This window comes from Dendrobates tinctorius, unplaced genomic scaffold, assembly GCF_039654945.1.
Source record: "Dendrobates tinctorius isolate UK_male_01 unplaced genomic scaffold, ASM3965494v1 ptg000265l, whole genome shotgun sequence".
In the NCBI taxonomy this organism is placed as follows: Eukaryota; Metazoa; Chordata; class Amphibia; order Anura; family Dendrobatidae; genus Dendrobates; species Dendrobates tinctorius.
In genome coordinates this window covers 8,213,168-8,227,893 of record NW_027361932.1, presented here as the reverse complement: position 1 = coordinate 8,227,893, position 14,726 = coordinate 8,213,168, and the positions used below count along the sequence as shown (strand labels likewise).

Sequence of the window (14,726 nt, the reverse complement as noted above, 5' to 3'; positions counted from 1 at the left end):
CTGCCTGACGGCAAAAAACTGATGTGTGAAAGTAGCCTTAGTCAGGACATGTCATCAACGGGAATGCACGTACTTACGGTATATGCCTGCTATAACGCTGCTGCAAGGTTGCTGAAAACAACAGCCTTCCAAATCAAGGAGACCTCACTAATTGAGACTGCGGAAATGACAACGCTAATTCTATGATCATTGTACTGTTTATAGTATGACTTCATTATGAATAAAAATACAACTGCTGTACCATACAGAGGCAACAACTAACCTCACAAATGACAAAACCACGTAAGGCACGTATTTGATTAATAAACATGCAGTCAAAAAACACACTCCTTTATAATGCACAGTCCAGTCATCTTTTTTTAACCAAGTAGTAAGGGATTTTATTAACCTACAGAATGCGGCTACACCATATTCTTCGTTTCTCCCTGAGTGAAGGCCTTCCATATGTAGCACACACCACAGTTTTCACTGTATCTTTCAATCTGGTGACTGCCATGCTTTAGTTTTTTCTATCCTTGTCTAGCAGAGTACTGCATCTAGGTTTTTTGTATCTGGGAGTGGAAGCTGCAGGCCAATGAGATTTTGAGGAGCCTTTTGAATATACAGTATGTAGTGTATTTTCATCACCCATAAAGTTTAAAGTTCCTTTTGAGGGTATGCTGTTGTATACTGCATAATTTTTTTTAATCATATTCAGAGGCACCCTCTAATAGCCTGCTCTTTTCTTTGCTTGTATGAGTTATTAAAAAAAAAAAAAAATATGTAAGCCTTTCTTACTCTCACTAGAAGACTAGAACCTGTGATGGCACAATACACTAAGCAAGCATGACAACCCTCTATGACAAAGGCGCTGTCACTCTGACCTCAGAATGTTACCCGACTACGCTTTTGTCTCTTCCTTCTGTTTATAATGTACCCTCCTGGCTTCTAACCTTGGACTCCTTGACCACTCTGACTCACGGCTTGGCAGTGAGAAGTGACTAGCGTCACAGGCGCACACAGCGCCAGAAATGCATCAGAATTTTTTTTTCATGTGGATTTTAATTATTTGATACTTATGGAAAAAAAAAATAAAATTGTATCTTTTTTTAGATGTGTTGATCACCTTTACTTTTCTTTGAACATATTTGATTGTAGGTAATGTGTTCTTTTTGTTGTAGGCCTCATTACCTTTTCAGTAAATATCAGAATGATGTGCTTCACCAAAAAGCTCTATCTTGGTCTCATCTGTCCGCAAAACACTGTCACTAAAGGATTTTGGCTTACTCTCGCACATTTTGCCAAACTGCAGTCTAGCATTTTCATGTCTCTGTGTCAGCAGTGGGGTCCTCCTGGGTCTCCTACCATAACACTTCATTTCATTTAAATGTCGACAGATAGTTCGCGCTGACATTGATGCACCCTGAGCCTGCAGGATAGCTTGAATTTGTTTGCAATGTAATTGGGGCTGATTATACACCATCTGGACTAACCTGCGCTGTAACCTTTCATCAATTTCTCTCCGCCATCCAGGGAGATTAACCACAGTGACATGGGTTGTATCCCAAATGCGGACTTCTCCAGGAAGTCCATGTTAGGCCAGGATCACACTTGCGAGAAAGTCGCACGGGTCTCGCACCTCAAAATCCAGCACTGCCGCCAGCACTCTGGACCGGAGTGTGCGGCTGCATAGAAATACATGCAGCCACACACTTCGGTCCCAAGTGCCGGCGGTATTGCCGGATATTGAGGTGCAAGACTCATGCGAGTTTCTTGCAAGTGTGATCCCAGCCTTTCTGTTTGGTAGTGCACCCTGAACATAAGTTGTTTCCCACGCTGTTATCTGCCTGACAGCGCAAGAAACAGCGGCTCAGATCTTCGGTAAGATTATTACCGCTGGTCAGACAGCTGTGGTTCCCACACTGTTAGATAACAGTGTGAGTCAGCAGATGTGACCGGCGATCACGTGATGAGTGTACTACTTCCATCAGCCTACCAAAACCGATAAAAAGTAAGTATCTCTGGATATAAAGCTCTGAATATGAAGACTCAGACAATTTCTCATAGTTACATAAAAAAATGAAAAACAGACACGTGTTTCTCTTCCCGATGCAGTACTCTCTTCATCTATACATTTTTGCTAGCACCGGCTTGTCTAGCTGCTGTTCTGTATTTTACCTCACCTGGTTACTATTTTTTTTCTCTTTTGTCTGTTAAGTGCAATAACATTTGTATTTGTAAAAATCCCCTTACTTTATTTGAATCTTGGGCTTAGTATTTATAAAAAAATTTATATGACTACGAGAACTTGTCTGAGTCTCCTCATTCAGAGCTTTATATTCAGAGATCCTTAATTTTTTATCTGTTTTAGTTGTTTAGGCTTAGGGGTGTGTCCCAATTGGCCATGTTGACAATTCTATAGGTTTATATTCCATCAGCCTACGCCTGCTGTCACTGATGTAAGCGAGAGCAGGCGCTGCTGATAGGAGTATTCAACAGCCAGTGCCTATATAAATAATTAACTAAATTACGTGGTCTCTTCTATTTTTGATAAACAGTGCAGGTAAAACTGACAGCTGCAACCCTCAGCTGTCAGCTTTATCATGGCTGGTTGTCAATAATAGAGGGGTTCCCACAGTTTTTTTTTTTTTTTCAATTGTTTAAAAAAATAATTTTTTGAAGAAAAAAAGTGAGGGGTTCCCCCAATTTTTGACAACCGGCCAAGCTAAAGCTATAAGACGCCTCTCCATTACCAACCCCATAGTTAGATTGTATAAAAAGACACAGTCAAAAATCCTTTATTTCAAAGAAAGACACTGACTCATTTATTTGAAATAAAAAAAAAGAACAGTTATACTCAAAATCATCTCCCTGACGTCACCGCAGTTCATATACAGTGCCTACAAGTAGTATTCAACCCCCTGCAGATTTAGCAGGTTTACACATTCGGAATTAACTTGGCATTGTGATATTTGGACTGTAGATCAGCCTGGAAGTGTGAAATGCACTGCAGCAAAAAAAGAATGTTATTTCTTTGTTTAATTTTTTTTTAAATTGTGAAAAGTTTATTCAGAGGGTCACTTATTATTCAACCCCTCAAACCACCAGAATTCTGTTTGGTTCCCCTAAAGTATTAAGAAGTATTTCAGGCACAAAGAACAATGAGCTTCACATGTTTGGATTAATTATCTCTTTTTCCAGCCTTTTCTGACTATTTAAGACCCTCCCCAAACTTGTGAACAGCACTCATACATGGTCAACATGGGAAAGACAAAGGAGCATTCCAAGGCCATCAGAGACAAGATCGTGGAGGGTCACAAGGCTGGCAAGGGGTACAAAACCCTTTCCAAGGAGTTGGGCCTACCTGTCTCCACTGTTGGGAGCATCATCCGGAAGTGGAAGGCTTATGGAACTACTGTTAGCCTTCCACGGCCTGGCTAGCCTTTGAAAGTTTCCTCCCGTGCCGAGGCCAGGCTTGTCCGAAGAGTCAAGGCTAACCCAAGGACAACAAGGAAGGAGCTCCGGGAAGATCTCATGGCAGTGGGGACATTGGTTTCAGTCAATACCATAAGTAACGTACTCCACCGCAATGGTCTCCGTTCCAGACGAGCCCGTAAGGTACCTTTACTTTCAAAGCATCATGTCAAGGCTCGTCTACAGTTTGCTCATGATCACTTGGAGGACTCTGAGACAGACTGGTTCAAGGTTCTCTGGTCTGATGAGACCAAGATCGAGACCTTTGGTGCCAACCACACACGTGACGTTTGGAGACTGGATGGCACTGCATACGACCCCAAGAATACCATCCCTACAGTCAAGCATGGTGGTGGCAGCATCATGCTGTGGGGCTGTTTCTCAGCCAAGGGGCCTGGCCATCTGGTCCGCATCCATGGGAAGATGGATAGCACGGCCTACCTGGAGATTTTGGCCAAGAACCTCCGCTCCTCCATCAAGGATCTCAAGATGGGTCGTCATTTCATCTTCCAACAAGACAACGACCCAAAGCACACAGCCAAGAAAACCAAGGCCTGGTTCAAGAGGCAAAAAAATCAAGGTGTTGGAGTGGCCTAGTCAGTCTCCTGACCTTAACCCAATTGAAAACTTGTGGAAGGAGCTCAAGATTAAAGTCCACATGAGACACCCAAAGAACCTAGATAACTTGGAGAAGATCTGCATGGAGGAGTGGGCCAAGATAACTCCAGAGACCTGTGCCGGCCTGATCAGGTCTTATAAAAGACGATTATTAGCTGTAATTGCAAACAAGGGTTATTCCACAAAATATTAAACCTAGGGGTTGAATAATAATTGACCCACACTTGTATGTTTAAAATTTATTAAAATTTAACTGAGCAACATAACTTTTTGGTTTGTAAGATTTATGCATCTGTTAATAAATCCTGCTCTTGTGTGAAGTTTGAAGGCTCTAACTTATTTGCATCTTATCAAACCTGCTAAATCTGCAGGGGGTTGAATACTACTTGTAGGCACTGTAGTCCTGGCTCACAGTGAAGTGCAGGTGAGAATTCAGACTCAGTATCCTGCGGTAACTTCGCTGACATCACCGCTAGTCACTGAAGCTGCGCTCGCAGCACCTCCTTCTCCCATGGTTTTCAGCACGGGCGGTCGCATCATGGCACCGTTCAGATTGTAAACCACCTATCACAGAGATGGATTATGGCGTGGGACAGTACTGCTAATCTTCACTTCAGAAAGGTGAGGGATTTTTTTTTCTTACATGTGACAAGGGCTTCAATAGAGTGGGCTTATAGACGCTTCTCCATTACTAACCTGTGGGCTTGATGTCAGCAGCCATAAAAAACAGCTGACATCATCCCCTCAAATATTACCCCACTTGCCAGGGCAAGTGGGATAGCCAAGCAAAGTTCCAGAATTGGCACCTCTAATAGAGGTGCCTTTTCTGGGGTGGCTGCAAGCTGCTATTTTTAGGCTGGGGGACAATATCCATGGCCCCGTTTCAACCTGAATATACAAGCCCCAGATGTCTGTTTTAGCTTGGATGGTTGTAAAAAATGAGGGGGACCCCAGTCCATTTTTTTTCAATTATTTGTTTTAAGAAAACAACCAGCCAGCTATTTTTAATAACCAGCCATGATGAAGCTAAAAGCTCTGGGTTGCAGCCTGTTGCTGTCAGTATTAACTGTGCTGGTTATCAAAAATAGAAGAGACCCCCAAGGTATTTTTTTTTTTTAATTCATTTATTCATAGCACAGGTGCCGTTTGACGAATACTCCCATCAGCGGCACCTGCTCTCGCTGTTATCAGCAACAGCAGGCGTAGGCTGATGGGAGTAGTACCCTCTCATCAGCCCCTGTCACAGCTGCTGGCTCATTTTGTCACCTGACAGAGTGGAAATAACAGCTCTGACTGCCAGTAATAATCTTATTGCTAATCAGAGTCTGTTTGCCGCACTGTCATGCAGAACCGAACTTTTCTTAGATGTTTGGCTGAACCCGAACATACATTGGTTCGCCCATTATTCTCTTCTCTTTCTTCTTCATGCTTAGTGTGCCAAACACAGACACACAACTCAAAGGTTGAGGCAACTTCTCCCCTGTATTACTGAAATGCACAAAATGATTTGCTGTCTAGTAGGGCCTAGCTATAGTATATTACCATATGATCTGTATTATTTTCATCTGTGCCAGGATGAGCTGCTCCTTTTGACACGAGAGGAGGACAAATTCATTTTATTTTTCTGGTGTATTTATGTGCACTGTTCAAGATGTTTAAACAGAAAATACTTAAAAATAAATAAAAAAATGCTTTACCAGACAACTATGAACAGAACCTTTTATGATACTTATTGTGCTTTATTTACAGAACAATCTCTTTCCATTGTTCAGTTTAGATTGGCCACTTGAATTTACCATTTGGATGAGCTACTTATTGGGAATGAAGCCGCAGGATGCTACATTCACATAAACCCAATTGGCCTGGAAACGTGCCAGAAGATTACAGTAAATTAGTGATCTAGTGATAGCCCACTGCAGGCAATCTGCATAACAGCAACAGAATTGAACTCAGTGCTTGAAACAATGAAAAATTGTGCCAATGTAAAACAGTCCATAGGGTGAAGCCAAACACTCCTCCACCAGGACAAAAAGACATGATACATAGTGAAGTGTAAACAGATGGGAATATTTTTTACCTTAAACTAACAGTTTGTTCTCTCAGTAGGAACTTTTTGTACTTTCTTTATTTTACCAGAGAAAAACATGAGCTGAGCAGAGATGTGAAAAATGAATAATACTAAAAAATCAAACCAAAATTTAAGACAGAGTGTCAGTAAGTTTGACATCACTAAAATATTTTAGATGTGCAAGTAGCCTAGAGAACGATTAACTCATTGTCAATACATTGCCTGAATCTAGTAAAATCCAAGTTTTTCAGTGGTGTGCAAATGAGGTATTCAATACAGTTAGCGGGAGAATGTGGGAGTCTGTCACAATGAAATTGCATTCCAATTTGCAGGCAGGGTGTAACAATAGTGGTGACAGAGTGTGCACATGCTGGAGGGGAAACTGCCAATGCCAGCAGCTATTTCAGCTGGATGTGAGTCAGAGGACCCACATTCAGCTGAAATGTATTGCTGGGTCACTGCACTGCAATACACGCTGCTGGCCAATCAGAGGCCGGCAACTGACGTCGGCATGCAAGTCATTTTGTTATATTTGTTGGAGAAGAGACACAGAACATGTTTTTTTTTATTACTGTAAGGGGCACAGGATAGAGAAGCATTATACCAGGATAGGGGACTTACATTACTGAAAGGGGTTCAAGATTGAGGACATTATAACAGGAAAGGGCAAAGGATGAAGAATATATTCTAGGATGGTGGACATTATTACTGCAAGGGGCCCAGGATATTGTGGGACAATTTAGCAGCAAAGGCTCAGGATTGTGGACATTATTACGGGAAGGAGCTAGGATAGAGGAAATTATTATAGGAAAAAGGCACAGGTTGTGGGGACATTATGTTGTACTCTCCAAGCGTGTGACAACAGAGCTTCTTTATTCAGGAACAAACAGGAACAATATATGATAAGCTTAATAGATCAGGAATAAATCATTTGTGTCTCTATCTGTGCATCATCTACAGCAGGCTGCTTCTCTCATACACAGACACAGGAAAAACAGGAAATACAGTCACATGCTCTCCCTGTGTGAGCCTCTGGGAGTTTTTTTTGTTCTAACTTTATAAATGGCATACAAATCTATCAACTAAACACTCAGACAGGAATGGAGTTGTAGCACCAAACATATTCCAACACATTATTACAGGAAGGGGCCAGGATCGGGGATATTGTTTTTAATGAAAGGCTTTATTTTCTATTTTTTAAAGATAATTTAAATTGTTAGGCAGTGACCCCTGTTACAGCTAGAGGGCACTGTGTGTTCTCCCCCATGATACGCACGGAAGCGTATTGAGGTTATGAGAATGCATTGTGGTCACAGGCGTAGCTGGGATTGTCACAGGTAGGGGTCGCTGTGTAGTCTCCCCAGGATATGCACAGAGGTGTATGAAGGCCATAGGTGTGCATGGCAGTCACAAAGTGTTAGTCTTAGACATGTTAGTGTCCAAGACAGAGGTAGGGAAAACCTGCTCTGGATGTTGTGTTTGGAACAGGTTGCAGTATGATAGTGTTGCAGTCTGTTCCATTCTGGACCCAGGTTTTCCATGTGGCTGAAAGGTTTCTGTGATAAAAGCCCTGCAGGAAAGGGTTAGTGAGATCTGAGTAGGTCTGAGAGAACGCTTAGGCTAGGTTCACATTTGAGGATGGCCGAGCTGCGGAGGGCTGCAGACTTACTCCATGAAGCTCCGCCCACTGCCACACCTCCAGTTATCTTTGACTACGTCTGCATGCGGCCTGTGTACCTATCTTTAACATTGGGTACGCAGGTCGTGCGGATGTATGCTGATGCCTCCGCATGCGTTGTTTTGACAATGCGGCGACCCTCGAACGCAACATGTTGCAAATTTGATGCGGTCGCCGCATCGTCAAAACGACGCATGCGGAGGCATCCACATACATTCGCATGGCCTGCGTACCCAATGTTAAAGATGGGTACGGGAGGAGAACTAGCGTGTGTAGTGCCTGCAACATGTAATGCTGTGAATAGAGTCTTGGATACGGCGCATAGACACCCATGGGAACTAGAGGAAGACTGGCGTGTTTAGTGTCTGTAAAATGAACGTTGCCGTATAATTTATTTTCTGCAAATGGTGAAATGGATACTAGTTATATGCACTGAAGTTATATGCACTTGTGTGGATTGGACTTTTAATGCTGTGAGGAAACACATTAACCCCTTCATGACCCAGCCTATTTTGACCTTAATGACCTGGCCATTTTTTGCAATTCTGACCAGTGTCCCTTTATGAGGTAATAACTCTGGAACGCTTCAACGCATCCTAGCGATTCTGAGATTGTTTTTTTGTGACATATTGGGCTTCATGTTAGTGGTAAATTTAGGTCGATAATTTTTGCGTTTATTTGTGAAAAAAATCAGAAATTTGGCGAAAATTTTGAAAATTTTGCAATTTTCAAATTTTGAATTTTTATTCTGTTAAACTAGAGAGTTATGTGACACAAAATAGTTACTAAATAACATTTCCCACATGTCTACTTTACATAAGCACAATTTTGGAAGCAAAATATTTTTTTGTTAGGAAGTTATAAGGGTTAAAAGTTGACCAGCGATTTCTCATTTTTACAACAAAATTTACAAAACCATTTTTTTTAGGGACCACCTCACATTTGAAGTCACTTTGAGGGGTCTATATGGCAGAAAATACCCAAAAGTGACACCATTCTAAAAACTGCACCCCTCAAGCTACTCAAAACCACATTCAAGAAGATTATTAACCCTTCAGGTGTTTCACAACAGCTAAGGCAATGTGGAAGGAAAAAATGGACATTTTAATTTTTCCAACACAAATTTCCTTTCAGCATCAATTTTTTCATTTTCACATGGGCAACAGGATAAAATGGATCCTTAAATTTGTTGGGCAATTTCCCCTGAGTACACCGATACCTCATATGTGGTCATAAACCACTGTTTGGGCGTACGGCAGGGCTCAGAAGGGAAGGAGCACCATTTGACTTTTTGAATGGAAAATATGCTGGAATATTTAGCGGTTGCCATGTCGCGTTTGGAGAGTCGCTGTGTGCCTAAACACTGGAGCTCCCCCACAAGTGACCCCATTTTGGAAACTAGACCCCCCAAGGAACTTATCTAGATGCATAGTGATCACTTTGAACCCCCAGGTGCTTCTCAAATTGATCTGTAAAAAAAAAAAAAAAAAGTACTTTTTTTTCACAAAAATTATCTTTTAGCCTCAGTTTTTTCATTTTTACATGGGCAACAGGATAAAATGGATCCTAAAATTTGTTGGGCAATTTCTCCTGAGCACACCAATACCTCATATGTGGTCATAAACCACTGTTTGGGTGCAGGGCAGGGCCCGGAAGGGAAGGAGCGCCATTTGACTTTTTGAATGGAAAATTAGCTCCAATCGTTATCGGACACCATGTCGCGTTTGGAGAGCCCCTGTGTGCCTAAACATTGGAGCTCCCCCACAAGTGACACCATTTTGGCAACTAGACCCCTTAAGGAACTTATCTAGATGTGTAGTGAGCACTTTGAACCCCCAAGTGCCTCACAAAAGTTTATAACATAGAGCAGTGTAAATAAAAAAAATCATTTTTTTTTCCTCAAAAATGATTTTTTAGCACGCTATTTTTTATTTTCACAAGGGTAACAGGAGAAATTGGACCACAAAAGTTGTTGTCCAGATTGTCCTGAGTACGCTGGTACCCCATATGTGGGGGGGGCACTGTTTGGGTGCACGGCAGGGCGCAGAAGGGAATGAGCGCCATTTGACTTTTTGAAATGAAAATTGGCTCCAATCGTTAGCGGACACCATGTCGTGTTTGGAGATCCCCAGTGTGCCTAAAATTTGGAGCTCCCCCACAAATGACCCCATTTTGGAAACTAGACCCCCTAAGGAACTTATCTAGATGCATAGTGAGCACTTTGAACCCCCAGGTGATTCACAGAAGTTTATAATGCAGAGCAGTGAAAATAAAAAATCTTTTTTTTTTCCTAAAAAAAAATTTTTTAGTCTGCAATTTTTTATTTTCACAAGGGTACCAGGATAAATTGGACCCCAAAAGTTGTTTTCCAGTTTGTCCTGAGTACGCTGGTACCCCATATGTGGGGGGAGACCACTGTTTGGGCACACGTCGGGGCTCGGAAGGGAAGTAGTGACATTTTGAAATGCTGACTTTGATGGAATAGTCTGCGGGCATCATGTTACATTTGCTGAGCCCCTGTGTGCCTAAACAGTAGAAACCCCCACAAGGGACCCCATTTTGGAAACAAGACCCCCCAAGGAACTTATCTAGATGTGTGGTGAGCACCTTGAACCCCCAAGTGCTTCACAGAAGATTGTAACGCAGAGCCGTGAAAATAAAAAATCATTTTTTTCCCTCAAAAAAAATGATTTTTAGCCCGCAATTTTTTTTTTCACAAGGGTAACAGGAGAAACTGGACCCCAAAAGTTGTTGTCTAGTTTGTCCTGAGTATGCTGATACCCCATATGTGGGGGATGACCACTGTATGGGCACACGTCAGGGCTCGGAAGGGAAGTAGTGACGTTTTGGTATGCTGACTTTGATGGAATGGTCTGCGGGCATCATGCTACATTTCCAGAGCCCTTGATGTTCCTAAACTGTGGAAACCCCCCATAAGTGACCCCATTTTGGAAACTAGACCCCATAAGGAACTTGCCTAGATGTGTGGTGAGCACCTTGAACCCCGAAGTGCTTCACAGAAGATTGTAACGCAGAGCCATGAAAATAAAAAAAATTTTTTTTCCTCAAAAAATGAATTTTTAGCTCGCAATTTTTTATTTTCACAAGGGTAACAGGAGAAATTGGACCCCAAAAGTTGTTGTCCAGTTTGTCCTGAGTACGCTGGTACCCCATATGTGGGGGGAAACCACTGTTTGGGCACACGTTGGGTCTCAGCAGGGAAGTAGTGACATTTTGAAATGCTGACTTTGATGGAATGGTCTGCGGGCGTCATGTTACATTTGCTGAGCCCCTGTGTGCCTAAACAGTAGAAACCTCCCACAAGTGACCCCATTTTGGAAACTAGACCCCCCAGGGAACTTATCTAGATGTATGGTGAGCACCTTGAACCCCCAAGTGCTTCACAGAAGTTTATAACGCAGAGCCGTGAAAATAAAAAATCATTTTTTTCCCTCAAAAAAAATGATTTTTAGCCCGCAATTTTTTTTTTCACAAGGGTAACAGGATAAATTGGACCCCAAAAGTTTTTGTCCAGTTTGTCCTGAGTACGCTGATACCCCATATGTGTGGGGGAACCATTGTTTGGGCACACGTCAGGGCTCGCAATGGAAGTAGTGACGTTTTGAAATGCAGACTTTGATGGAATAGTCTGCAGTCGTCATTACGTTTGCAGAGCCCCTGATGTGCCTAAACAGTGGAAACCCCCCACAAGTGACCCCATTTTGGAAACTAGACCTTCCAAGGAACTTATGTAGATGTATGGTGAGCACTTTCAACCCCCAAGTGCTTCACAGAAGTTTATAATGCAGAGACATGAAAATGAAAAAAACATTTTTTTTCCACAAAAATAATTTTTTAGCCCCCAATTTTTTATTTTCCCAAGGGTAACAGGAGAAATTAGACCCCAAAAGTTGTTGTGCAATTTTTCCTGAGTACACTGATACCCCATATGTGGGGGTAAACCACTGTTTGGGCACACGTCGGGGCTTGGAAGGGAGTGAGCACCATTTGACTTTTTGAACGCAAAATTGGCTGGAATCAAAGGTTGCACCATGTCGCGTTTGGAGACCCCCTGATGTGGCTAAACAGTGGAAACCCCTCAATTCTAACTCCAACCCTAACCCCAACACACCCCTAACCACAACCCTAACCCCAACACATCCCTAACCCTAATCCCAACCCTAACCCCAACACACCCCTAACCCCAACACTAACCATAACACTAACCACAAGCCTAACCCTAATTCTAACCCTAACCCTCTTTCCAACCCTAACCCTCTTTCCAACCCTAACCCTCTTTCCAACCCTAACCCTCTTTCCAACCCTAACCCTCTTTCCAACCCTAACCCTCTTTCCAACCCTAACCCTCTTTCCAACCCTAACCCTCTTTCCAACCCTAACCCTCTTTCCAACCCTAACCCTAATTCCAACCCTAACCCTAATTCCAACCCTAACCCTCTTTCCAACCCTAACCCTCTTTCCCACCCTAACCCTAACCCTGATGGAAAAATAAAAATAAAAATATTTTCTTTATTTTATTAGTTCTGCCTACCTATGGGGGTGATAATCGGGGGGTTCATTTACTTTTTATTTCATTTTGATCACTCTGAGAGTGATCAAAATGAAATAATGGAATCTGCAGCCGGCAGATTCGGGCGGGCGCACTGCGCATGCGCCCGCCATTTTCTAAGATGGCGGCGCCCATGAACCGGACCCGCCGGACACCGGGAGCGACGGGGGGACTTGGAAGGTGCCGGGGGCGGTGAGAGTGGGTGAGGGGGGGATCGGAAGCTGGCGGGGAGCGAAGGGAATGGGAGAGGGGGCAGATGATGACAGCGGCGGCAGATCGCCGCTGTCATTCAGTGGCAGGGGGGGGCGATCGCCGGTGGGGGGGTCAAATCGGTGTCTCCAGCCATGTCCGATGCTACTGCAGCATCGGCCATGGCTGGATTGTAATATTTCATCAATTTTCATTGATGAAATATTACTATCGCTCTGATTGGCTGTTTCACTTTTAACAGCCAATCAGAGCGATCGTAGCCATGTGGGGGCGAAGCCACGCCCCCTGTGGTGAATTGCAAAGCCCCCTGTATCTGCGGGTCAGGTGACCTTTCATTGACCCCGGTCACCCGACCCGCAGGGGGGCTTTGAATTCATGACACAGGGTATGCGTCATAGGTCGGATTGGCACCGACTTTCATGACGCATACGCTGTGTCACAGGTCGGGAAGGGGTTAAAGAGACTTTTGTGGGTCACTGCCTCTTTACTGCGTATGGTGCTACCGCTGCCTTACAAAATATTTAACATTTAACAACAATTGGTTGTTTGCCCAGGTCTAACTACTTGCACAGTATTTTCTCTTTAGTACTTGTAACCCAAAACCAGGTGAGGAACAATCAAAGAAATTCAAAGAAAAAGTTTAATAGAAACACATCACCACTTCTGCATTTTTGACCCACTCCTGGTTTGGGCTTACAAATATAGAGAGAAAATACTGACCAAATACTGATTGTGTGACCGTAGCCTAAATCCTCTGCTCTGAGATTTTTGGTCCAATGGTGGTCCTATCAGTGACTGACAGCTATATCTGTATGCACACTTATACAAAAGAAAGCTGTCAGTTACTGAGAGGATCGCCCACTGGACTGACTCTCAGAAAGAGCAGAGGATCAAATGATTAAACAAATGTTAAACTGAATCTATTCTCACAAGTCTATAGGAGCTGGGAGTTCTGGAAGGTAATGAGATACACAGGTCTCCTGTCCAGTGGTTATAGAGTACTGACCTGGCCGATGAACCAGAGTCCTGCAAATTGATTCTCCCATCTCAAATTATGAATGGACAGTGAAATAGTTTTAGGTAGGTGTGGAAAAAATACAAATGATTTTAAAAATGTGTCAGTTTGTCTTTATCAATTAACAAAATGTAAAGTGAAAGAACAAAACAGAAATTAAAATCAAATCAATTATTTGATGTGATCAACCTTTGCCCATAAAATAGCACCAATTCTTCAAGGTACACTTGCACTAAATCAGGGATTTTTTAGGATTATAGTCAAGTGTATGAATAAGGATATGGAAACAAGTGATAATGATCATCATTTTCATACTAGGGTTGATACACAGCGATAAACAAACAGCTGAGTAAGAGGCTTAATACTGGGAGAGGAACAGCCAAGCTTAATCACAGTTTTCACAGACAGGAATACAATGACTGGAACCCCTGTACAAAGATAATGCAGGATTCTCCATTCACAGTAGGCGATTACTGCAGCTCACCTTCTCACCTTCCTGAAAAATGACCTCTGAATTGCTGTCAGCAGAGCAGCTAAAGCAAAGACTAACTAGTGCATACTTCAATTTATTTTTTTTCAAGCAGACATTCGGTTTACATAAAAAAAAAAAAACATCTGAACAGACCAATTGAATAAAACTGGTCAGAGTGCTGCGAGATTATTACACGGACAGCACTCATACCAAAAATCCTGTTGTGTGAACATATTGCAAATCCTGATCTCTAATCAAAGTGACAACCTATGGAAAGATGACTATAGTAATAAAATAGCCTCAACATCTGCACAACTGAATAGCTCACTAAGGGAAAGACTGAAAAAGCAGGATATAAATAAAATTAACAATTCTTTTAATTTACAAATCACTGACACAAAACATTATAATAAATACCAAGCGTCTACCTGTCCTGCATACAGAGCAATTTATAATTAGTTAGAATTTTATATGGTAGCTTGAAGGTTCTGATGGTTTACATTCAGTCAAAAGACAGGACAAGTGGGTTCTAAAGCAGGAAGTTATATCTTGTCTATACATGACATGATGTTATTCAACATAGAATGGCCTTGCATACCCAGGGGCTACTCATTTAAAACAAAATTGAATATATCATTTGTT

The 14,726-nt window shown here is 42.4% G+C and overlaps 1 protein-coding gene across 12 annotated transcripts in view; it reads right to left on the bottom strand.

Moving 5' to 3' along the window:
• The window catches only part of ARVCF (ARVCF delta catenin family member), a 281,584-nt gene that overhangs the window by 99,318 nt on the left and 167,540 nt on the right, over nt 1–14,726 (bottom strand). The gene's annotated exons all lie outside the window — the stretch shown is intronic.